The 26,545-nt window shown below is 45.7% G+C and overlaps 1 protein-coding gene across 6 annotated transcripts in view; it reads right to left on the bottom strand.

The window, feature by feature from the left end:
• The window catches only part of LOC144717847 (extracellular sulfatase Sulf-1-like), a 176,768-nt gene that overhangs the window by 113,129 nt on the left and 37,094 nt on the right, over nucleotides 1–26,545 (bottom strand). For 5 of the 6 annotated variants that reach the window (XM_078593553.1, XM_078593551.1, XM_078593559.1 and 2 more), the window contains exon 2: nucleotides 11,568–11,624. The exons of the other annotated variant lie outside the window; for it this stretch is intronic. The gene's annotated coding sequence lies outside the window, so the exon portion shown is untranslated. The remainder of the gene's footprint in view (nucleotides 1–11,567; nucleotides 11,625–26,545) is intronic. 6 annotated transcript variants of the gene reach the window in all.

Raw genomic sequence — 26,545 nt, 5'->3', positions numbered from 1 at the left:
TCTCCACAACTCCCTCTAGTGGAGGTCCTTGCGCCAGTAGTGGTGTGAGCAAGCAATTGCAGGGCTGCACCTTTACCTTCATGATGATGCAAAACAGCCACTGTTGCAGCCCCGTAGCCGAAAAATCATTAAGCTCCTCAACAACCCACCACGCACAGGTTCTGATAAAGCACAGCGTGTGCACGAATAGCTGGAGAATGGTAAAGCTCACGGTAATTAGATCAACATGCGGGAGGAATTACCAGGCAATATAGCCTCTGGTGTGTCAACGTCCACAGCGTCGAAAGCAATGTTCTATAGCCATCGCGGCAATCAGAATTACACTAAAGGAGCTTGGGCTAATGAAGCAGATGGCCGGGCATCTGGCGGGATCACTGGTGCCTGCATCGAGCGCACAGTTACGAGAAATTTGTATTAAACTGCCGCGCAGCGAGGGGCCGATGTTATTCAAGGGAGCACACGTACGGCTGGCCACGCTTATAGAAGACGTTTTCTATGATTGGGCGTCTGAAAAGCCACTTGGTAAGCAAGCACACATTACACCTCAACGCTCTTCTATTCGGAGTAACTGGCGCACGCTACCAAGTCAAATAACCCGTTTATTCAGAGCCGCGTGTTAAAATGGTGCTCAGAGGGGTCCATGCCTCTGTTGCCTGTAGGCCTAGTTTATCCAAATAGTTCACGCAGGAACATTTACGATTGAAACAGAGGTTAAATCCATGGATAAACACAGTGGCATTTTACGAGCTGCAACGGGTGTATTCATGCCAAGACTCCCGATCTTCCCAGGTTACAGCGCAGATACTCGCCACACAAAAATGTCAGCAAGTGAATTGAAATGTGTACAGTACATGCGGGGTGCTCCACGAATATATGTTCCCACCGATTACTAACGATTTCCACTCATGCCACCCGCTCAATATTTTAAGCAAATCGCACCGGATACGTTGAACAAAGTTGATCAGGCGAGTGAAAAACAAATTGAGTTGATTTTATTTAATCAGGTAAGAGAATTCACACGACACCAGGAGGAGTCTCATTTGCAAGGGTGACCTGGGGAATATGAATAGTGTGCTCTACATATAACCATATATTCTGCAGTGCAAAAATAAATGGTTTAAATTCTAGATAAAATTGTTCATACCACCTTTTTGGATAAACGTATAGTCTCAATAGACTTTAACCAGCACTAAATTATATAAATCGTTACACTATGAATAATACAGGTTTTTTGAGGGGTTAGATTGCGTCAATATAAATGTGTCGTTAAACTCGCCAACCCCCAACACAGCCAATTAGTAAGGTTTGTCACGTAAACAGAACATGCCAATTCGTTACTACTACAGCACACCGGTGTGTTGGAGAGCAAATCCACAACATTTACAATATGTTTCGGGTGGTGGCGGGTTTAACGGCACATTTTTATTTGTGTGGTCTAACCCACAGGAACCTGTATTATGGATAATATTGGTCGTGAAAGCCGACGTGTTAAACAATAATATTAATATTGCAATTTGATTCGCGAAATATATATTTGGCTGGAATAAAAACAATCCCTAGTTGTGGATAAAGGAGGCATATTGAAATAACATCAGAAGTCGTTCCGTGACATCATCTTCCAGGATCATTTTCTGACACAGGGCGATGCAGAGATAAGTTTATTCAATCTCGGGATACAATGTCGACAGTGTAAATTGCAGCGTAACTGACATTTTTAGTTTTACTGGAAAATGTTGGGATTCACAAATATTGCTTAACTCAAATTGTATAGCATAAACAAAAACTCGAATAGACTGCCGTGGTTGTACGGTATCAGTATTTTTGGAAGAATATTGTAAGATTTGTTTGTTGGAAAAAAATGTGACCCTGCTTTAATCTGATACATACGTCATTGATATGAGGATTTTTTTCGCAAATGCCCTTTGTAATCTCTGTAAACATATGTATCACAAAATACATATAACATATAACATTACCATATAAAAACATGATAATACGTGTATGTGTATGCATGTGTGAGCTTAACTGTTCACTTGTGTACACTAAAAATATCTGCACTGTGCGAATACACTAACAAGGTGTCACGTTCAGTTGACCACAGCCAGAATTAGCATCAATAGCAGGAATGGTCGAGCTAATTTGTAAAATGAGAAGGAAAGATGGGGCAGAGGAACACAAGAGACAGGGGGTAGTGATGGAGGCAAGTGGAATGCACCCATCCCAACCACACTCCACCCACTCCCTATCATCAGTAGTGTCCTTATCAATTATCTGACAAGGCGTTATTTAAATAACTGTTCTTAGTTTTCTCTTGCGCTAAGGAGGCAGACAATACGTTCAAATGTTAACAGTATGCAATGTGAAACTCTGACTTTTTTCAACCCATTAGTTGTTTGTACGGAGTGGCAGTCGAAGAAGGGAATACATCTTCATGCACGTCCACCACTGAGATGGCGCACTGAAATGTGTGCAGGTGCCATGTGGCTTGTTGCATCGGCAAAACTGTCAGAGATGGCACCGACTTGCAGTGGGGGGGATTGATCATGGCTGTTGACGAAGACAAATTATTTGCAGGGACAGAGGCTCGTTTGAGAACACGGTCTTTGATAATGTTGCAAGAATCTAAATTTACAGGTCTCCTTGCCGGACATTTCAAAACGTTCACACTTTTAATTCAGAAAAACACCGAACCACGCAAACATGTGGTTGGTGTGCCATCTTTCGTGACTTTTCCCGAAAAACCACAAAAGCTCCAACATTGCCCTCCCTTTTCAGTGACACACAAGCAGCTCAAGCGAGTCTTCCTGGCCAGCCCACGCATTACGACACACAACCGCGTTTCACAAGCCGAGGTTTTTTTTTTAGACCGCTTGAATCAATGTTTACGGTTTGATCATGGCTTCTATTTTAGTGTTGGGCTTTTTTTTCCCCACAAAACCATTCATACGCTGCCCTAAGCAAGCATTTTGACGTGGCGTCAGACAGTCCGAGTCCGTGTACTCCTCACCCAGTCCCGACTCCCGCCCCCCCCCCAAACTTGAAACTTTAAACTTCACGTTGAGACGCCACGCCGGGGAGTAAACACTCGGGCGACAGCGCGGCACATTGAGAGCGGCTGCCACTTATTTAAGGTCGAGCGCCATGGAAACCCACCAAAACTTATTTTCACCGTTTGCATAACGGGCGGTTCGCGAGGACAAGAAAACCCCAACCACCACCACCCCCCTCGGGCTCCTAACGTCACCGTGAGCAGAGCACTTAGCAGCCAAAGGCAACAGCCACAGAAGTAGCAACAGGCCCCCGGGGGTGGTCACGCTCTGCGTCAGCCGTGCGCAGTGTCAAAGTGCGCGCACGTTTTGTGTGTGTGTGTATGTGTGGAGAAGAGATTATGGACTAGTGCCGAAGACTAGTACCGGCGGTGTCAAAGATTGGCCATTGTGGAGGAGGCTCGTGAAGGACGCTGCTAACTGGGCAGTTGGAGGCAGTCGCCCTCCAGCAACAATGGAGGGCAGCGGAGCAATGCTCACAACAATGAGCGGAGTTGCCAGATGGATAAAACACAGCAAATTTGGCATGGTAGGGGGGCACAGCTGGTGCATCTGCCAGTCATCTCAGTCAACCCATGGCACCTGGGTCTGTCCCGTGACCTCCTGACAGCGAGCCTTCGACACTTCACGTGGCCTCAAAGTGCACCTAGCCTGGCACAGGCGCCTTGGTGACCTGGCGAATGGCGGGTATTGGTACTGGGAAGCGGTAGTGTAGCGGTTAGCGCGCAGTGCTGCGAACCCGGCCATCCAAACTTGATCCCCGCCAAATGCCAACACCAGTGACGATTACCTGAACCGGTCCTGGGCCTCCCTTAGGTCGACTGGGCCTCAAATGAGTACCTGGTGCGGTGTGTAAATATCGCCACTGCGGAGACAAAGGCGGTCAGGCATGGTGGATAGGTGCTACTCACAAACAGCACTTCCCCCAACAGTCTGTTAAAGGCTATACGGGTGATCTTTGTCCCCATATCAAACAAGCGTCAGGTGGCACACTTTGGGATGTACTCAGATTTAAACAACTGATGTCAATTCATTAAATCTGACACCAACTCCGCATTGGTTCGTGTATCTCTTTCTCGGAGTTTGCAAGCTGCCTGCTGTGCTGGGCTCCTCTCCACCCCAACAATAACTCAAACCAACCTCCCCTCCACAAATCAGGACGTCATCACGGTAGAGGCAGTGTGTGTGTGTGGGTATGGGAAATAAAATCCTTAAAAGGACACGCATTCAGCCCTGTTAATGGCCCATTTATGCAAATTTTGTGCAACAAAAAAGGATTGGAGTTGTTTGCTTTCGATTGATTCATTATTTAATGCTTGTGGTAGTAATTTGGGCCCACCTCTGCAGTCTGGCTTACCTGAAATTTTACCCCGGTTTTGGAGTAGCCTGCTCGGCTGACTGAAGCCTCCTGCCTCCCCCTCTGACTGGGCGTGGCTCACTGGCATATGGCCTGTGTCTCCGCCAGACCAGGAAAATGCACCCCCCCACACACGATCCAACGAGAAAATGTAACAAATAATAGCTGTGTATTTTAACTTTTATATGTTGTCCATTTAGCAGGCGCACGCAGTGGAAAATCCACGACATTTCAACGCAGCATAATTATACGTTTGATCTTTCTACACGTTTAATATCTCGTAATTTGACGTGCCCTCGATTATAAAACAAATAACTTATTTTATATTGCCAATGACCAAACATACCAATTATTTTATATTGCCAACAATCAAACTTATAATTTCTTGTAATTTGCATAACGAGGCATAATTGTAACTCTAGAAAATTATGGAATGTGTTATCGATATTTTAGGAAATATTAAACAAGTTGAAATATGTCGTAAGTCAATCAAGTAATTTAACATAGCAGCACACGTCATGCCATAGCATAGATGGGATAACGAAAGGCAGGAGACTGAACCGTGTTCACTTCAGATTACTCCAACTTTTCAATGCGTGCCCATTAATGTAATTATTTCATCAGAATATTCTATCAAATGTAAAATAGATATGAAAAAAATCTGGCACTTCATTGCTCATGAAAACATTACTCGTAGACGATTGTAAGATGAGTATGACAACGACAAGCCGATTTTTTCTCCCGTTGCAGAGTGGATGGGATTCCCTCCTTGTTATGCAAAGTGCCTCCCTGCTAAAAACTGAGCAATGGAGCGACGCGCAACTCTGCTGGTGAGGTTCCACATTCCAATATCGGGAGACCAGGCTCCCTATGCGATTATTATTATTATTGAACTCGCCTTTTGCCAGTCCAAGGACGGGTATATATTGCAGTAAATCTGAAATGTGAAATAGAAAAATTGTTCAGCTCATGATTATTAACGAGGGAGGGGTTGCCCCATGTGGAGTGACGTAAACCCCTCATGGTTATTGGGGAGGGGTGCGGCATGTGGAGTGACGTCACCCGCTAATGAGAATTATTAATGAGGGGGGGGGGTGCCTCACGTCATCCGCTCATGATTATTAATGAGGGGGGTGCTCCATGTGCAGTTATGTCACCCGCTCATGATTATTGACGGGGGGGGGCGCTCATGTGGAGTGACGTCACGCGCGGGACACATACATTCTTGGCTTATTATATTACTAATACGTAACATCCATATACTGCATAGTTTGGCCTTCTCCTATACACAATACTAAATATGACGGAAGAGGAAAATAAGTTAATGGGTCGCACAGGCGGGGTGTGTTTATGTTCTTTGTGAGATATTGCTGTTTGCAGGGCAGACAACACAAACAACACGGCCGCAAATGGTTCGCGAGCACTCACAGCAGCTCCGTTTCCCCGGAGAAAACGCCACTGACCCTTGGCTGAAAGCTCAAGGCAATCGAGGATTCTGGTTACACACCAAGGAGATGAACGGGGAATGGCAGGCAATTTCGACGAGTTGTATTTATAACCACTCAGCTTTAGAAAACGGCACTCGGCAGCACTGTACAAATTCCTGCTGCGATGGGCAGAGTGGGAGTGAATTTTCTTAGGGGAGCGATGTAGTTTTTTTTCCCCGACAAATGGTTCCTCGGCTAAGCATTTCACACGCTGCTTTAATAGCGGCAATATAGAACCGAATGCTAGATGTTTTACACGCACGCATTCGACTGAATTCACACGCTCGTGACTGCTCCTTCTTTGTCTTCATCACCAACAATGGGGGAAAAAATTGGCAAGGCAGTACAGTACACGTGTTGTGGCCACTTTGTCACGATGTGAATTGAGTCTTCAAAGTATTCCCCATTGACGTGGCCGATATCACGGCTTCAAATCCCTAAACCCAGACCGAGATTAAAATAGTTTTTCTTGTGAAGGAAAAATCAAGGTGTCAGTGTGTGATCGCTAATTACCGCACATATCATTGAAACATTGCTGGAACTGTTAATGTCTGAGGTTTCTTTTAAACGTAATGTTTTATTTTATTACTATTATTGTTCATTCTTTTTTAGAAAATACGTCATGAAGATTTTAGCCAGGGGCTGTATCATAAGCAAGACATTTTTATACGTAATTAAAGATCTTCCGTGAAGGTTTCTCATTAAAATCTCATACCCAGTCTTGCTTTTGCAAGCTGCTTTCATAGAGTGCAAATGACTGGGACTAAGAGAGCCATGAGTCCACTTAGCAGCATACACATGCAGAGAGAGAGAGAATCCTACAACTGTGCCAAACATCCTAAATCAACTAACAATAATCCAACGCTTTTAATGTATTTATTATTCCTACCTCCATTACATTCTGTCAAGATGTTTTTTTTTCTTGTTGCCAAGACTGAGTAAGGTGGTTGTGGCTGCTCGTTTGCACGCTGCCAGCACGGCTGATTTCACGGCACAAAGAGAAAAAGTAAATTCCGATTGGGGACGGAGTTACACAAGCACTTAAAGAGTGGAGGAGGCATGCCAGCTGGCCCCAGCGCCGGCCACGTTCCCTGCCAGCCGCTCAGCTGTTTTTTTTTTGCTGCTGCTGCTGCACGGAACTCCCCGTGTCACAGGCACGGTGAAACTCCACTACCACTACAGATTCTGAGAACTCGCTTCAGGGGGGGGGGGAGGGGGGGTGAAGTATAAAAAAAAGCAAAACAGAGGTTCATCTTCTTGGTTCTTTCGGTAAAGTCACGTAGAAGGGAAATAATAAAATAATAAAAAGTAAACATAATAAATAATATTACTTTATTATTTTATTATATTATAACATTATATTATATTATTATATTATTTTATTATGTTTTACTTTTATTATTTTATTATTTCCCTTCTACGTGACTTTACCGAAAGAACCAAGAAGATGAATCCCTGCAGTCACGAAAGCTTTAAATCGAAATAAAACAGAGGTTGTCCAATGGTGAGATTCACCACTCCACCCCCCCCCCCCTCTTTTATAGGAATGTAGAATGTCTACCACTGTCTCAATGGCTGCTGCAGAAACGAGATGAGCACTGCTCCCAGTGCTCATTTGAGAGCAATAATTCAACTTTGAGACTTTTTATTGGCGATCGAGTTTTTAATGGCAGTGCTCGGGTTTGCCACATCCAGGAGGTACAAAACTAAAACGAGCACCTCAGGGAAAATCATAGGTAGCAGAATATCTCACTATGATGGAAGAAGAACCATTGCCTGAAATGTCACCTTTTATACACGTTTCCTTTTAAGGCAGTGTTAATTGAGAAAAGTGTTGAGTTATTATTATTGTTATTTGTGCCAATGCAGGATCACCAAATGATGTGCTCCGTTAACATCCAACTGACAAAATCCGGGACTTTTGACGTCCCGGAAGACTTACACACTTCCCAGGACAGCTACCTCCACGAGAGGATATCCTGGGAAAACCGGGACAGGTGGCAACCCTAGCTGGTGCAGTCGCTTCAAAGCATCTGAGGGTTGTCATCTGTCCTATAAATGACGTAGGTCTTCCCGGGATATTAAAAGTCCTGGATTTTTGTCAGCTGGGCATTAATACACCACTCAAGACAATGTATCGAAATATAGTTCTCCCCTCGACTGGTATTGTGAGATAGTCTTATTCAATTGATATGTCCCAGTTTGTTTCATCTCAGAGGTGGCAACCGTAACGTGACGACAGGCCCCACTCACCAGCAGGACTCTCAACTCCCCAGTATGCGTCTGCACACGCGATTAATTTAGGATGAAGATTTGGTGTCCTTATTATGTCATTTAAGTCCGAGTGGATGAGGCAATGGCTCTCGCGCGTGCTGGGTCACGATCACAAGGTCAGGACTTCAAATTCTGCACCGTGCTTTGCACTGTGGAAACTCGGAGCTGTGTTCGACGATTTTGGCGTAGAAATAAGAGGGCGCAAAAATGTGTAAAAGACACCATCGGGCCGAGTGACACGACACCTTCGCTGGTAAAATATTACAATATTAGCCTTTTGCCCGTCCAAGGACGACGGGTGTATTTCAGTAAATCTGAAACTTGCAAGCGAAAGGCAGACCGCTACGTCATATTCATTGCATCCATTCGTGTTCAATTTGTAAGGCCGCGGTGACACAGACCTATTTCATTTAAAGGTTATAAACCCTTGTTCATCATGACGTCCTTTTTACTTTGATGTCTCAATAGCGTTACGGAGATCACGTGACGTGAGGGTTCTGCCTTTGTAGTGAGAGTTGTAAGTTGACGCTGAAGAGGGGGGAGGAGGCGCCTCACCCCCCCCCATGTGGAGTGACGTCACTCACAAATTATTATTAATGGCGGGGGGTGTCCATTTGGAAGACGTCACCTCTTCATGAATATTAATGAAGGGGGCTGTTCGATGTGGAGTGACGTCACCTGCTCATGATAATTAATGAGGGTGGGTTGCTACATGTGGAGAAACATCACCCGCTCATGATTATTAATAAAGGGGGGGGGGGTGATCCATGTGGAAAGGAAGTCACCTGTTCATGATTATTAATGAGGGGGGCTGGCCGACGTGGAGTGACGTCACGCGCGGGACACACAGACATTCTTGGCTCATTATCGTAGTAAATATATTTAGAAACTATACAAAATCCAAGTAAATGCTTTTCTACTGGTAATGCAGCTCTGGCAGAGAAAATCAGGATGTTGGGTCGTCACAACACCCAGGGGCTGCCTGTTATTGAGACATTCTACCCTTTTGTAGAGTCTGTTCTACAGAAGAGTGGTGCTATTCGACTTTGCTCGCAGACGTTGATGGGACCAGCGTGGGTGCCGACACCGGCCTAGTGAAAAGGCGCATTGTGGCATGAGGACTTTAATGAGTTTTTAGCAGTAGAGATGGCAATAGCTGTACCCGTCAGCCTTTATCAGCACCACAGCCACTTTATTGAAAGGTGTGTGCACACAAGACATGCCTTCATGCTGTGCATCGCTCTCAACTCAGTCCATAAGAAGAATGGCTTCAGTGTGGTGTGTGTATGCATGTGCGTGTGTCTGTGTGGGGAGCGGTGGCGCAGTGGTTAGCGCACTGCGCTACAAACCCGGCGACCAGAGTTTGATTCCCGCTCACTACCAATATATCAGTGACGATTATCTGAATCGGCCTCCCCTAGGTCGACTCAGCCTCAAATTATTAATTGGTGGAGTGTGTAAATATCGCCACCGAGGAGACAAAGGCGGCCGGGTGTGGTGCTGGCCACCCACCCCCTTGTGAACCGTGTCGGCCTTAATAAGTGCTCGCTAACAGCACTTGCCCAAACAGTCTGTTGCGGCTATACAGAGGATCTTTGTGTTTGTGTGCACATACCTGAGATTTATCCCTGCCAGTTATATCAGGTCAGAATAACTCGTGTCGGTTTAACACGTACACACACACACGAGCTGCACGGCTGGCAATACATCTAACACTCATTCCTAATGTGAGCATTACTACTGCTGCAATGGTTTCTGCTCTGTGTATATGCATTCACAGTTTCAATATATGTTTGTAGCACATGCACGTCTATCCATACGGGCATGTGTGTACATGCGAGTGTGCGTGTCAACCCACTGCCCCAACTGGCATAGCTGGGAGCACAGCGAGTGCAAGCTTCCAGCCGTCTCAATCAGTAAACCCATAACACCTGGGTCTGTCCTGTGACCTCCTGGCAGCGAGCCTTCCACACTTCACGTGGCCTACGAGTGCACCTAGCCTGGTACAGGCAGCCACTTAGTCAATGGCGTCTGTGCATGTCTCAGTTTGTGTGTGTGTTAATGTCCATGACACAATCATACCGTGGTTACATGGTGTATTTCACCACAATTTATTGTGTCACATTGCTTGCAAAATAAGCACCTGGCAATACATTTAGTGCCTGCAATGGTGAGATGAAAGTGGGCAGGCATAATAGGTGCTGTGCACCTTGTACGGATTACCAGCCTTTATAGGTGCCTGCCAACAGCACCTGCCCCCACCAACTCCACTGCATCGTCTACATTAGGGAATCTTTGTATTTTTTTGTGCACGAGTGGGCAGAGAGTAGAGTGCATTGTCCCAAGGTGACATTGGCTTGCACGTGGCTGCTCTTGTGTCTGTGTGCGCGTGCTCACGCATGTGTGTCGTGTACCTTGGCATGAACGCACATGCATGTGCACACACGAGCGTGTGTTGCGCCCGAAACGTCGTGATTTAATTTATTTAATTTTTTTACCTACGTGACTTTACCGAAAAAAACAAACACGTGCATGCACGATTGTGTGTGTGCATGCGCGATTGTGTGTGTGCATTCATGTGCGTGTGTGGTAGTGTGTACATACATGGATGTGTGCATGAAATTGTCTGTGTTCATTTTGTGCGTGTGCACGTGTGTATTTGAGTGTGTGCGTGTCTACGTATAGCGGTTAGCACGCTGTGCTACAAACCCAGCAGCCCAGGTTCGATTCCTTCACGGCAAGCACCAATGACGATTATTTGAACCGGTCCTGGGCCTTCCCTAGGTCGACTCAGCCTCAAATGCGTAGCTGGTGCGGCCAGGCGTGGTTTTGGCCACCCATCCCATCGTGTGCCGTGCCGGCCTTCATCTGTGCTCGCTAAAAAGCACTTGCTCCTACAGTCTGTTAAGGCTATACAGGGGATCTTTATCTTTGTCTATGCACATAGGTGCTTACAAAAAAGCACTTTTCCCGACAGCCTATGTATCTATAAGGGAGGTCTTTTTCTTTGTAAATGTGTGTGTAAATGTGTGTCGGCACATGTGTAAGTATTGTAGGGAGCAGTAGTGTAGTGGTTAGAGCACTGCGCTATAAACACAGCTACCCAAGTTCAATCCGTTCCCACTCACGTTCAATCACAGTGGCGAATGTGACCGGTCCTGGGCCTCTCCTTGGTTTACTCGGCCTTAAATGAGTACAGTGCCTGGTGCGGTGTGTAAACATTGGCACTGGCGAGGCAAAAGTGGCCGGGCATGACGCTGGCCACCGACCCGCCGCCTCGCGTGCCGTGCCGGCCTACATAGGTACCCGCGAAAAGCACTTTCCCCAACAGCCTGTTCGGGGCTATATGGGCGACCGTTGTCTTTGTGGGTTTTGTGAACAGCTTAAAAGGCGTCTCGGTACCTGCGAGTGTGCGTGGGTGTGGAATTCAAGTCCGGCAGGAGAGATACGCTGGCAGCACTGTGAAGACACAGAGAGAGAGAGAGAAACACACAAAGTGTTACCCTTGAATTGTGCAACCATTCGGCAGGCATGGGACTTTCTTTGATAATACATTTTGCGCATGAACACTCACGCACGCACGCACGCACACTAGAATGCAATGCACATTCATTGTGCTTAGTCCAAGACTAAGGGTTAATAACAGAGTATGACTCACTCGAATGTAATGTTCTTTCTGTTGATAATGAAATGTGAATCCGCACGAGAGCCTTTGTTGTCTCGAATTAAACTTTTTTTTTTATATATAAAGGCAAGACCAAATACCCATAATGCCATTTAACATTCTGAATCCCCTTTGAATTTGCGATCACATTTTTCCACGATTGCAAGAAGTCACTTCCTGAAACTTCAGCTTATCGTGTTTCCGTAACGAGGCAGTGTTTGTTTTTTTATTAAATCGGCGGGAGCACACTTTCATCCACTGCATCCACATCGATGCCAATTGCAGTCAAACATACCGACTGATAATATTAAACAAGGCAGCCAGGCAGCATGGGTTGGAACGTCCCTCCCACTCGCCTTTCACGACACCCCAATCCTCCCATTGAAGAGACACGAGCAAAAAAGTGCATACCTTCACGTTTTGGTATTTAAAACTCTGTGAGGTTTATTTTGTTCGACCAGGTGAAAACTCACGAGGCCAGGGATACGGTCTCATTTTCAAGGGTGACCTGCGGCATCAGTCTGCCAGTAGCAGGCGATGACTGCGAGGTAGAATTGCAATCGAGTACATTGCAGGAAGGAACCTTAAAGAGAGGAAGACCTCAGAGAGAGAACGGCTTGATGACGACATCACAAGAGATTGGTGCCAGAAAGACGTGGCACTACTTGAGCATTTCGGCACAAGACAGAGAGGAAAGTGGAAACCAAATGACGAAATGTGCAGTGGACACCTACAGCCGATATTGCCCATGGATCATGACGATGACGATATTGTAGGACATTTTTTTTATTTTAACGTATTTGGACCCTGACGCCGGTACACAATGTACTACTCTTACGAATGATGCTCGGGGGATCTTTAATGTCCACTGTGAAGCAAACGGTGCATAATATATATTGTCATGGTTACTGCAACCACAGCATTAACCAGGGCGGACGTTGGATTCAAACCGTGAACCCTGTGCAACAAGCAGCGAATGCGCTTGCTGCGTGTCCACGTCACCTCTGTGCTAAAGTAAATGTACGTTTATGTACACATATAACGCAGGTTACAGCTTCAGGCAAAAACATAGGAGGCAGTTGCTACAAAACATAAAGTTGTTTATTTTCTTAATTATTATATTTTTTGATACGGTATCTGTAAAGAGTCATTCGGCAAAGGATCTCAGATCTCCAAAGCTAAGCAGGTTTTTGGCCTGGATAGACTTTGTATGGGCAACCACCACCACCACCAGTTCAGCACAATTCATCGTTGTACTACACTACGCTCGAACACCTATGCTCCCGGTCTTTCACCAACCTGCGCTGACCCCCGTGAAGTGCAGTCAAATAACCCCGATCACTCGCACGACACGGGGGGAGGGCCCCTCATCCAACATTGCATTGACAAATGGGCCGTACATAGACACACAACGGGTGAACACATAATCTGCCATCTTCAAAGGGAGCACAGATACACAGTTATTGTTGCACGAGTGAACTTACACGTTAAATAACTCAACGTTTCGGGCAGATTTGCCTTCTTAGCAAATGCCCCTGAAGGCTAGCTAGCCAAAATACTGCGCGCATAACATCAGGATCTTCCCTTCTTATCAGCGACAGTAAAAGGCACTGCTGCTGTTGTTGTTTTTTATTTAACCTGTTATTCTAACACAGATACCTGGTTATTTATCAGAGGTTGTTACAAATGCAGTTTCGCAATGATGTTTATGTTTTACCTTTCGCATCCAAACAAAATATGATGGAATCCGAGTGCAACTCAAGGTTCACACGTTTTTTTTCCACATTCCGCGCATATCTCTTGAGTGGGTGTGTTTTCACGTAAAGATTGCCATGCACAATTACAAAATAAACGATAACAGCACGAGTATAAGCAACTGTTTGGGCTATGGTTAAACCACCCCCCCCCCGCCCCCCAACAACGACTGTTCTTGCCCACACATCTCCCCAGAGGCCACGGCGTTTTGGAGGAGTTTGCCGCAGCAGCACTCCCGGTTGGTCTCAGGTGCGAATCCTCAACCCACACAGGCGCGCGTTTTCCCAAAAACCGCGAGATTTGCCAAGTGAGCGAGCCGCCGGTCATCGGCGACAAAGGCCGACAAGAAGTTCCAAGAACATTGAGCGAAAAAAATGACACCCTACACTTTTTGTTGCTCGAACATACCAACCGATAATGTGAAACAAGGAATATGTTCTCTTTTCGATTTAAAGCTTTTTTGCGGTAAAGTCACGTGACCTTACCGAAAGAACCAAGAAGAAAAAATATGTTCTCTGTTATTTTTTTTATGTAATTTTTATTGCACATTCTGACCTACGCCAAGTCCGGGAAAGTGGGCTGAAAATTCACCGCACCCCCCCCCCCTCTTCCACGGCCGTCCAAGCGAGATGGGCTCAGCGCAAAAGCTCCCATCACCTGCTTATTCTTAACTATTCTTATTATTAGTTTTTTGTAAATGGCTATGGCTTGAATCATTCAGCCACTTAAACAGCTCCAGGTCGGCTCTCGTACATCTGCAATTAGCGGCGAGTAGCATCTTCTCTACGCTGTATTTAGTTTCGTAAAATATTTTCCGCCTGTGTAGCATTTCACCGTGAGATGCTACACTGAAACTGTTGAACAGTAACTTTGATGAAACTCTACTAATAGGGTTACATTTGTTTTTTGTTCTCATTGAAATGAGTCTTTGCACACTAACGCATGATACAAACACACCGTCTTGCACACACATACAATGTGTACAGAAGATAAAATATAAGCGTGCACAGTATTTTCCAGAAAAATGTGATAATTACATAATGTATAGTAACGTTCAACAGTTACACGGTTATCAAATTTAGACGTAATTTCCTTAAAAACACTCCAAGTATCATATAGATGGCTAGCATTATTGCATTGCTACGCACTTCGAATGACAGTAATGTAGAAATCCGCAAGTTAATCGATTTCAAATAAAGGCAGATGCTCGTTTTCGTGGCTTTTTAGAGGTACCGTTTCCCCCCCCCTTCCACATTCTCTCTTGTTTAAAAAAAAACCCGTCTCCGCGGTTTTCATCTACATTAGCTTACCGTCACAGAAACCCCGTGACAGAAGCAGACCTGTAAAGCGACCTCCTGCCCATTAGAGTGCTTTTCATGTCACCTCCACTCGCCGTCAAATGCGTTCGAGATGACGGGAATGCGACATTAAGTTCATTCACCGCTTGTCCACTGGGTACTCCAGGTCCATCAGCGGAAGGGGGCAGCCCCGAGAGAGTGGTTTGTGATGTTGGTGCCTGCTCGGCACGGCCCGCAGGTGCTGCCCGGGATGGCACAACCCACCACGCGCGGTACTGACGTACGTCTCTCTGTCTGTGTGTCTCTCTGTCTGTCTGTCTGTCTCTGTCTGTCTCTCTGTCTGTCTCTCTGTCTGTCTGTCTCTCTGTCTGTCTCTCTGTCTGTCTGTCTCTGCCTGTCTGTCTCTGCCTGTCTGTCTCTGCCTGTCTGTCTCTGCCTGTCTGTCTCTGTCTGCCTGTCTCTCTCTCTCTCTGTCTGTCTCTCTGTCTCTCTGCCTGTCTCTCTGTGTCTCTCTGTCTGTTTGTCGGTCTCTCTGTCGGTCTCTCTCTCTGTCTGTCTCTGTCTGTCTCTCTCTCTCTCTGTCTCTCTCTCTATCTGCTGGCCCTTTAAATGTTGCACTTGGTGTCAAGACTCATTTTCAGGCACATGCTGCTTTTAGATATTTCACCTTTGATATAGATTTTTTTTAAATAAGACTAAACTCAACTTGTTTCATGTTACGGAATAGGTTTTCCCCTTTTTTCTGGCAACAAACCAGGTGTTAAGATGTTAATATACAGCAGGCGTCAGAGTCAGGATCGAACCCAGGACCTCCTGCATACGCAGCACTCTCTTGGGCGGCTTCGTTTTTACAATCCGAGATGTCCTGGCTGCCCAGCTTCGGTCACGGAGTTAGCCCACGGCGACCCCTCATCGATTGCCGGCGTTGACGCCAACACACGCTCACGTTCTGCCGCCGCGACGCGTTTTTTGTTACAGGGGAGAAGTGTGGGGTTCACAATTACCGCAGGCGGTTTTTTGCAACGTTCGCCGTTTGATTTGCGTCAACGGGCAACCATTCGTGTCCTGCAAACGGCACGTATAAATGCGCAGCAACGTGCGGTGGGTGTAGAGCGAGGCAGCGGCAATAGAGGTTAGCGCAATGTGCTTTGGATCCGGCCACCTGAAGCGGATTCCCGTGCACGACTAACGTCAGCGGCGAGTGACATCCAAAATGGGTCCTTGTCCTCACGAGCGAAATGTGTGGAGGCCTCCATCCAGCAGTGGATAGACAAAGGTCTGAAACTTATGTTACGTACGGACATAATATTGGTTCGTACCCTCACTTCTATAATGCTATCTCACGTGATCTTTTAAACGCACATCCTGTATACACACTTACAATACCCATGGCACCCGCACACAATTTACAGACATAGGGGCACTCACATAATGCCACGTACAAATGTATGCGGCATTCACACATGGCTCTAGATATAACAACCTGGTAGTACATTATAATATCGTGCAAGCAAAGTGACTCTTCTCAACTTATACACGGCCTGTAAAAACACCTACTTGGAAAGCACGATTCATTTCGCCATTAACAAAAACACGTGAAACCTGGTCTCTTTCATCTGGGGAGGAAATAAAATAAAAATAAACGATGGGAAACTCTGAGTTCATATTTGATTACAGAGTAGTAAGAGGAGGGTGAAAAATGTGATTTTTACACAATAAAAAAAGTGATGCAGGCATTTAGAGCACAACGAATTCCTCTTGAAGATTAATCCGAGGGGGGTCTTCAGCACACACCAAGCGAGTTGACACGCGTTGGTAACGTAGCGCTTACAGCAGATCACTGGACACTTGCAGAAATTGAACTGTTCGTATTGCTGCAAACTGGTTCATGGGCGGCGGGGGGGGGGGCGGTAGTACTTGGCCCACTTATCTACCACGAGCAAAAATCGCAGCCGATACATGGGGACTAGAGTCAAATAAACACATTTTTAGAATTTGCAATAATCTAACGTGTGCTCCTTGATTCCCTTGATGTCATCGCTGACAGTTAAGCGCGGCTACTCCCTGCACTCTACTCCCCGCACACACACCTCTTCCAAGATGTCTGGCCAAATACCCTCTTAGAGCTCCCTCTCGTGCGTTCAAGAGACCCTCTCTCGAGCTCGTTCTAGTGAAGGCCATCCCGCCAGCGGTGGCGTAAGCCCGCAATTTGCGGGCGCTGTACCTTTACCTCTTCAGCGCGCGTGTCTACTGAACCATCCTCTCACTATATGGAATGCTGCCCAAAGGAGAAAAGAGAAGCAAAAAAACCACCCTATGCTGTATAAAAACAATACATTGTGTTCTTTTCTTTCCGCCGAGATTTTTTGTCCTCAGCGCCGTACCGTCAATACACTACTTGGCAAGGTAGCCGTGGACGATAGCCGCGGGCGATAGCGATGATTTTTTGAATGGCGCATTGTTCGCCCTCGCTGCCGTCTATCTTGATGCGAGGCGTCTGTTTACGCAGCGCGTGATGCGCAGTCCGATAACCTGCCGACATCGCTCAAGCCCCATCGCTGCCTCCACCGCCCGTCGCTCTCCCGTCAGGCGCGTTGAGAGAGGGCGCAGCAGCAACCCCCTAACCTCTGCAACCCCTGGCGTGTACAAACACAGAGATCGTTAAAGCCCCATGGGCCGTGGGGACCAAGTGATGCCACGGAGCGCATGGGCGGTACACGAAGGCGTGGTGAGGCCAGGACCATACACAACTAGCCATTGTTGCCTCCCCCGCAGTCTACGACGTTGGCAGTCAAAGCAAATCTGAACTCGGGGCGACCGAGTTCGTAGCGCGATGCGGGAACCACCACACCGATCGCTCCCAACAAACATGCAATGCGGTGTGACATTTTGCCATACTGGGGGGAAGTGGGGGGGGCGGTGTGGAGGTAATTGCTGTCGTTAAGCACATATTTATTGAAAAAGTCAACCACTTCCATTACACATATAGAATGTGCGCGCACACACACACCCACACCCACGCGAACTTTCGTCAGACAAGGGGACCAAGACGGCGGGAGCCAAGCATGGGCCGGGCGGGCCGTGGCCAAACACCGGCTCCATTCTTCAAACGGTGCGCAAACACGGAGCCGGGACAGGCCTGGCCCCCCCCCCCCCTCACTTAAGCGGATCACTGACGCTAGGAGAGACAAACACGCGGAGAGACGGGCGCTTGCTCGCGCGAGCCCTGCGCACGTGCCGCGAAAAGCCGAAAAACCCGACGGTGCGAGTGTGCTCGCAGAACGGCGACATCGCATAGAGAGGGCATGGACTTGCACTGCACGTCTGGACGGGTCGTTCACACGGTACCAGATTGGGGGGTTAATCTTCGGGAATGCGGCTAACTCAATCCCAAATATATTATCGTTATTCATATTATTGTTATTAGGGGTATAATGATTAACTTACCCGGTGATTCAATGAATTGTCGCGATTCATGATCGCGGTTCGATTTAAAATGATTGGTTTCTTTTTCTTCTGTGTCATGAACGTAACCTAATGGCCGGAATCAGCAGCACACCCGACCACCTTTGTCTCCCCCAGTGCTGATGTTTACACATCACTCCAGGTACTCATTTACAGCCGAGTCAACCTAGGGGAGGCGCATTATCGGTTCAGATATTTGTCACGAGATTATTGGTCGCGAGTGGGAATTGGACTCAGGTCTCCGGGTTCGTAGTGCAGTGCGTTAACCAGTTTTAAATACTTCCCATTCAAAGTCAGTTAGAAATATAATTTATGCAACCGTAATTTTATGTAATGCTCAAATGGCACAATGCATTGATAGCTAGGGATGGCCACGATGGGAAATCAATTGAATGTGGATCCGAGCACACATTGTGTTTATCCATCCCTTGTACGCACACGGTGCATTTTATGTAACAAACGCGATTACATGAACATCACCCCTTTATGCAACAGCACAATTAAGCAGGCAGACTGATGTGGATTAAATATTGAATTTATCAGGTGTTGATTAATGGGGATTTAGGCACAAGGCGACGCATAACTCGTTGTATAACTGTATCCACAGCGGGCATTACGTGATATTCATCACGTGATGTGTGGCCAGATTTGGCACCCTGTTACCAACTCTCAAATCCCAAGGTCCGAGCCCTCGGTTAAGATTCCGAGAAGGATTCCGACTGATTTCACTTCCCTATCAACAGAGGTCACTTCTACAGCGTTCGTAGTGTGCCATTTGAAGTGCGTTCCCAAGCAGCGTGCAACTCCCCGCCTCCGATTAGCAGGGTTGGCTACGTTACAGTGCAAAAGAAGTTCGACATACATCCAGTCTTTTCTCCTACAACGCGGTAGTTGCGTTCCTGAAGAACACCGCGTTATGGAAACATTGCGTTATAATCAATAAGATATAATATAGGGTAAAGTTTAGTCCGCGATATCACGCGAGATGCCTATGCAGGCTGAACAAAGACTGAGGTGCGTGGGTAGCATATAGAAGCATCCAGCAGCATCCCGCCTTGTGTGACGCTACACCGAGGCAGCCGTAGAACCGCTTGTTCCTGGTCGCGTGACATAGTTACGTTCACTCAACCGCATTATATCCAATTCGCATCCACGTTATTAAAAGCAAAACGCGTTCCCTAATACGTTCGTCGCGTCATATTCGACCCGCGTGATGAAAACACCCTGCTGCTGCAGCAGCCTTCTTTGTATCTCGTGAGTGCCGCGATGGAGCATGGTTGGCGTGGGTTCTGGTGCCGGTAGTGCCGGATTAACCCAGTAGCAAAAGTAGCTACGTATGCTACGGGCCCCGCACTTTCAAGGGTCCCGAGCCAAATGCTTTCAAGCTTCTTGGTTCTTTCGGTAAAATCACGTGACTTTACTGAAAGAACCAAGAAGATGAATCCCTGCAGTCACGAAAGCTTTAAATTGCTTTCAAGCTATAAATTCCGGTTCAGTGATTATGCACTTGCTCTATTACTATAGTACTATACTGCCTTCAACTTTTTTATGAACGACTGGGTGTTTAAGGTTAGCGATTTGTCGTATTATCTGGCTGTATAGCAAATGAAAAAATACAATTACTTTACTATGCAAGTAAAAAATTAAGTTTTTTTATATTGATGTTTTATTTTTATTTAGGGCCCCTTTATAACATACGCTACAGGTCCCGCACAAGCCTAATCCGGCACTGGGTGCCGGGAATTTGATTAGGGCCCCCTGTCCAATCACCGCCCCCCCCTCTTCGTTGCCCGGCGCCTGCCCCCCACATCTCCCACCCCTCCACGGTGCAGTTGCACCTCCTGCGTGCGCGAGAGCTGTGACCGCTGCGTTGCTGCCTCGTTGCCTGCGCTAAATGCTGAAGGGGTTGACACTGTGACCTTGTGTTCAGCACACGCGCAGCAAACCGTAAACGTAAAGTAATACTTTTTTTTTTAAACACCGTAGCTTCACGGCACGTTTAAGCGTTTACATGACGATGGTGCAAGAAAATTGTGTCATATATGGTTTCATAATGTAAACACAATGTGCAAGTGGTGTTTGTTTGCATTTATATTATGTGCGCAGAAGTCATTCCCCGTCTCTACTGCTGGATAAATTCCAGTTATTAATTTCTGGTTATGATGCTTCCATCCGCACCACCGATTAGCACGGATGGCTACGTGTGCTGCGAAAGAATTTCAATATAGATTCATACACCCGAGACTATTTGGTCTGTTAACCGCTCAATCTATGTTAAGTGTCTTCTAGTCGCCCTAGCTTGAGGCTACGTGGCAGGTACAAGACGCAGTCACACACCCACGGTGTACAAATCCACCGTTGCTTACGAGCGGCGGAATTTTAATGAACTGTGTGGTCCTTGTGTGACGTGCCCGCGCTGATGTCACCAAGGCCTCATTAGAGTGAGTCTCATGTTTGCGCGTCGACGTGGTTCTACCAATCTAAGCTGAAACTATTTACATTTTTAAATCCTTTATATTAAGTTCGCGTGCTTGCTTGCTTGCTTAGGACCGTGCAAATCTTTCGGTCGTTTTTTAACCCACTTCCCGTGATCCAATCGAGCTGACATTTTCCACACAGACTCGTTGTGCCAGACAATTATTGTTCGTGAAAAAAAATTCCCAAAATGTTACACTTTTTAGGCAAAAAATTTTTTATTTTACATATATTCAAATAGAACGCATTCACGGCTTTGGCTGAACGTCAGAGTGTAAGAGCCCAGAGCGTAACCCCTCCACAGGCCGTGGCGGAGTAGCGCAGTTGGTAGCGCCCTCGCTTCCCATGCCAAAGGGCGCGGGATCGATCCCCGCGTCCTCCACAGGCGAATATATTTTTAAATCCTTTATATTAAGTTCGCTGCCACGCATATAAAGGATTTATAGTGAAAAACTTTGTTTTTACGGGTTATACTTATAAATCCTTTATATTAAGTTCACTTGCTTGCTTGCTTAGGACCGTGCAAATCTTTCGGTCGTTTTTAAAACCCACTTCCCGTGATCCAATCGAGCTGACATTTTCCACACAGACTCGTTGTGCGTGACAATTAATGTTCGTGAAAAATGTTTTCACAAATGTTACACTTTTTAGGACAAAAATATTATATTTAATTACCAATTGCTTAATGGTGCAATGCAATCATCTGACCCATAGGTGGTAGCCATCTCAAACCAGAGGACGAGATGACTCTAGCCGCCACGCATATAAAGGATTTATAGTGAAAGACTTTGTTTTTACGGGTTAATTTTTTACCAGGTTAGGCACGCCGAGCTATGTAGCTCTTTCTTTTCAGAAGCAACCCGGACACAAACGACAGCTCAACAAAGTGACTTAATCACGTAGAAATTCAGACGTTGATTCTAAATGCGGAGGGGGGGAAACCGGAGGACCCGGAGACAAATCCACGCGACCACGGGGAGAGAGACACGCAAACTCCACATATACAGCAGGCGTGACGGTCGAGATCGAACCCACGACCTCCTGTATATCAGGCGAGGTAGTTAATATCTCGCCACCGTCGTATCCTATATCACTGTGGACCCTGGCTAGGGCCTGACCACCGATCCCAACATCTCATACAGATATGCACTTGGCTCATTAAAAGAAAGAAACCAAAAAAAACCTTAATATTTACAGTTGTGTGTATGAGGGGGAATTTCTCAAGTCAGTTTCATTGTATTCATGTTATTTCCGGATAACATGATAAAATAAGTGTAAAATATGGCTTAGCTTGATTGACCCTTTCTTTCATTACCAAGTACCATAATTCGAGTATGCATGCATCCCTGTGAAGTTTAAGTTGTTATCCCCTTGTATTCGTGCGTTCTCTGCAGCCGTTTAAATTTCCTCTCGCGCGGTAGAGGTCAAAATTGGACAAAACATGACGAGACTTGGGAGACGCTTTATTATACACCAAACCTTGTTGCAATTTACGGAGTGTCTTCACACGATGGCACTTGACACAGCTCAGAAAACGATGACACAGAACGGAATGATGTAGTTGACGGAGGGGCCGTACAAAGATTGAGGAATGAGCGACAGTGAAAGATGTTTACTTGGGGATCACGAAAGGGTAGGGGAGGAACGGGAGCTTTATGATAAGCTTCTTACATGATAGTTGTTGACTCTGTTTTTTTTGTTCATGGTCACGAAGTCAGTGGTGGAAATTCGACATTCTTATGGCCAAGGCCAGACTGCCCACAAAGAGGCCACGGACTCACCAGACAGAACTCGCTCTCTAAATACAATGGAGATGATTGCGGCGATGGCGATGATAATGATGATGGAGGACTAATGATGGAATGATTTATGGAATAGGAATGGATATTCATTGTAATTTATATGCATACATTACCCACCCCCCCCCCCCAGCCTTCGCTTCTGATTGGCTCACAAGTGATGACATCACATTTATCCCTCTAAGACCGAAACAGGAGGATGTATCCACAACTCTGGCTGTCGCCTGATAATGTGAGTTGTAATTACTGGCGAAACGTCGTACTCGAATTGTAAATGTTGTGTTGTGAGTTTACTCTCCAACACACCGGTGGGCTGAAGTAGAAACGAATTGGCACGTTTTGTTTACCTGACAAACCTTACTAATTGGCTGTGCCGGGTGGGCGAAGGGTTTAACGACACATTTAGATTTACACGATCTAACCCAAAAACATCTATTTTGGAATGATGTATATTGATTACGTTAGCGTGCAATATATTGAATGTGTATATTTTGCATATGATGCATCGATGTGATCCATCCAGCCACTTGAGTCTGCCCGCCACTAAATTCACCACAGGTAGAAAAATCATTGACGCTCGAATTGAATCGCTATAATTCGTCTCATTTCTGGGCCATGGCGGGGTGGAGGGGGCGGAATGAACCATTACCCTTCCCCTCTTCAACCATTATATATACGGAGTGGTAGCTCTTGTAATCTCTCATTTACTTGATACAGCTGTCGTGGCTGTGACGGTTCCACCTGAAGACGGAAGCTTGTGTTGCCTCCGAAACGTCGTGATTTTTATTTTATTTTACTTTTATTAATTTTATTTTTTTACCTACGTCACTTTACCGAAAAAACCTAAGAACATTACATCCACCACGTTTAATATTGCAGGGAGACGTGGTAACTCTCTTGTAAAAAAAACTAAAAATGCAATTATAAGTGTGACTACAACCACTCAATTTCAAACCGACGAAGCACTATTTTAACCCAACCGGTAATATGTACTGCATATTTTCAATGTAATATCATCCATTGTAATTGATAGGATTACATTCACTCCCCCGCTGATCTTCGCACCTGATAGGTACACAGCGAGTACATTGTCTGACTATTTAAGACCGGAAATAAGAAGACTTCTTCACAATTTTGGAAAATAGTCGGATGAAGCTGGTTGTAATCACCAGCGAAGCGCCGTACTCAAATTGTAAATGTGGGTTTACTCTGCAACACGCCGATGTCCTGAAGTAGTAACTAATTGGCCTGTATTGTTCACGTGACAAACCTTTCTAATTGGTGGGTTAACGACACATTTATATTGATGCGATCTCACCCAAACACCTTTATTCTGACTATTTTAAGGCTTTTGCACTGCCAAAGGGACTGACTAGAGTTGTACCTTCCCACATCAATACCTAGCAAGAGTTGCCCATTGAAATCGGAGTCCCCTGAAGGACTATCGGAATGGTCTCTTGCTATGAATGTTTGAAACAGTGAAGATATCAACATTGAGTTCAGTCATTAAATGTTCCAAGCCACCCACTGGTGGTGGAGCTTTCTATTGTTCAATTCGATCAACGTATTGTCCCGTAGGAATAACAAACGTGACAATGTTTGTCGGGTGGTGGAGGGATACGAGACGAGCATTTTGGCAAGGAAACCGCCATGTGGCCGAACCAAAATACAACTATGGATCGTTGCAATGGCCACGAAAATCTACGGGCAAATAAAAAAAACCTACATGGAGTGTCCCTCCCTGTTTGCACGGCGGCTGTCGAGAGCTCAGCTCGAGGGATTGATTGCCTGAAGATGGTAGCAATGAAGCACGATCCTCTGCGTCAAGTGTGCTAAGCTCTGTGCCAATACGCAGGGGCTTCCCCATTCATCAATCACCAGATTGTGCATCTTGAGTGTGATGGATAGACGCAGAGGACTGACTCATGACCACGTGCATGGCCCGTCTAAATCATTCCGTTTTCATTCAAAGTAAATTTGAACCGGATGCAGCATCTCTAGTCAACACAAGTCGACGAGTTTCCGTCATTGTGCTTTCGTCTGTATACGTGCTCGTCTGTAAATGTTCCCACATTCAATATGTGTACACGGCAATACGTAGGAGCATCCCTGTTTGTTTCATCATGGTGGCGATGTAATGGCAGAAAACTAAATAAGCAAGCAATGCATCTCCCCCTTCCTGTCTCCGTCCCTCCACATGAAACAAATAAATAAAAATTGTCATTGGCCACAAGACCTTCTGGAGAATTAATACATTTTAGCATTAATTCAACAAAAGCAAAACTCTCGAGCGATGTTCAGATACAGTGTCTTACCAGCAGTCAGGTTTGTTTGAACCAATGCTGCCGATTGATCCTCTATTTAAGACATGGGTCCGAATTTGAAGCAACATCATATTAATGCAGAACACGAAATAATCCTGAGCGTCGTTGCGGAGAATATAAATAAGAAAATAGACGAGCAATAACGTGTCTACCCACCACTCCTTCACCTACCCGTCCCTCTGCATAATAAATAAAAGTATGATGGTTTTTTTTTCTGTTTGCACAACAGCGAGGTCGGTGCTTGTTGGGGATGGGTGCCGCGGATGGGACTTGGTGCCAGAGCGGATGGTGGACTGGGCTGGCCTCTTTCTCGCCGTCGTTTCAGCATCAGATTGTTTTTATACAGGACGGAATTCGATGAGCTGAAAAGCTATTTTTTTTTCACATGTGTCCAGTAGTGGCAAGTCAAAACGTGACAACAGAACAATACGACAAATACGATTTGAGTGCAAAGTATAGGAGAGGTAAACAAATCAATTTAAAGCTTTCGTGACTGCAGGGATTCATCTTCTTGGTTCTTTCGGTAAAGTCACGTAGAAGGGAAATAATAAAATAACGTCGTGAGAATTATTTTATTATGTTTTATTTTTATTATTTATTATTTCCCTTCTACGTGACTTTACCGAAATAACCAAGAAGATGTAAACAAATCACTTAAAATATATCTCCCCAAATAAAACGAAACACATTTTTTTTATCATACCAGGTAAAGCCCACAGAGGTATTTAGCTGTCTTTTTTTTTGAAGCGGCCCCGGCCACAGCAAATGAGAGCTCGACGAAGTTGTGAGACTCTGCCGACCCTCGGGTTTGTTGGGGTGCAGTGGGGCACGGTGCGCTCTGCTCGTGTCCTCGTTTGGCCCCCGTGGCCGCGACGTCCTCTTGTTGCTCGTCGTTTCCTTTCATCCTTTTTTTTGGTGCCCTCGACATTTCCCCGTTTCTTTTACCCCGACGATGTTTGCATTTCTGTCGTGCTTGTGTTTTGTAAGGCCCTTTGAAATTACCGTGACATTTGAGTGCCTCCATAAATGCAAATCCTTATGCTGATGATGAACAACACCATCTTCAAACAGAAAAATTCTGCCCATTATACTAATTGTTAAGTGCACTCACTGCATGGATGCTACGTGTGGATGTTTGAATGCATTTAGAATTGTATGCATATGTATACGGACGATGCTGATGATAAATGGCGATGATTATGACAATTATTATCGGGACTCTTCTTAGTGTGTACCAAGTAACTACAAATTATTTTTACTATGATGAATTTCATTATGGAAAAGATATATTGTCTGAGCCATTATAATACTCGCCGTTCAGTGCACACACACCACTCATATCACCTACGCTATACATTCGGGGCTAAGCTAATAACGCCGAACAGTACACGTTTAAACAATGCGCGTTTTTATTGCAATTTGAAAAGTAGGCAGCCAATTACCTTGCCTTGGATTCAACCCAAAAATGTCAGCCCAGCTCCAAGCGGTTATTCTCCATAGGGAGCTGGTTCATTATCGGCTAGAGTTAAGTGAAATGACCGTTCCGTTTACCAACAGCAATGATGTGTTCGGGGTTAGTACTACCACTAGGTTTAGGGTT

This window comes from Lampetra planeri, chromosome 4, assembly GCF_965212315.1.
Source record: "Lampetra planeri chromosome 4, kcLamPlan1.2.h2, whole genome shotgun sequence".
Taxonomy (NCBI): domain Eukaryota; kingdom Metazoa; phylum Chordata; class Hyperoartia; order Petromyzontiformes; family Petromyzontidae; genus Lampetra; species Lampetra planeri.
This window is presented reverse-complemented; position numbering and strand designations above follow the sequence as displayed.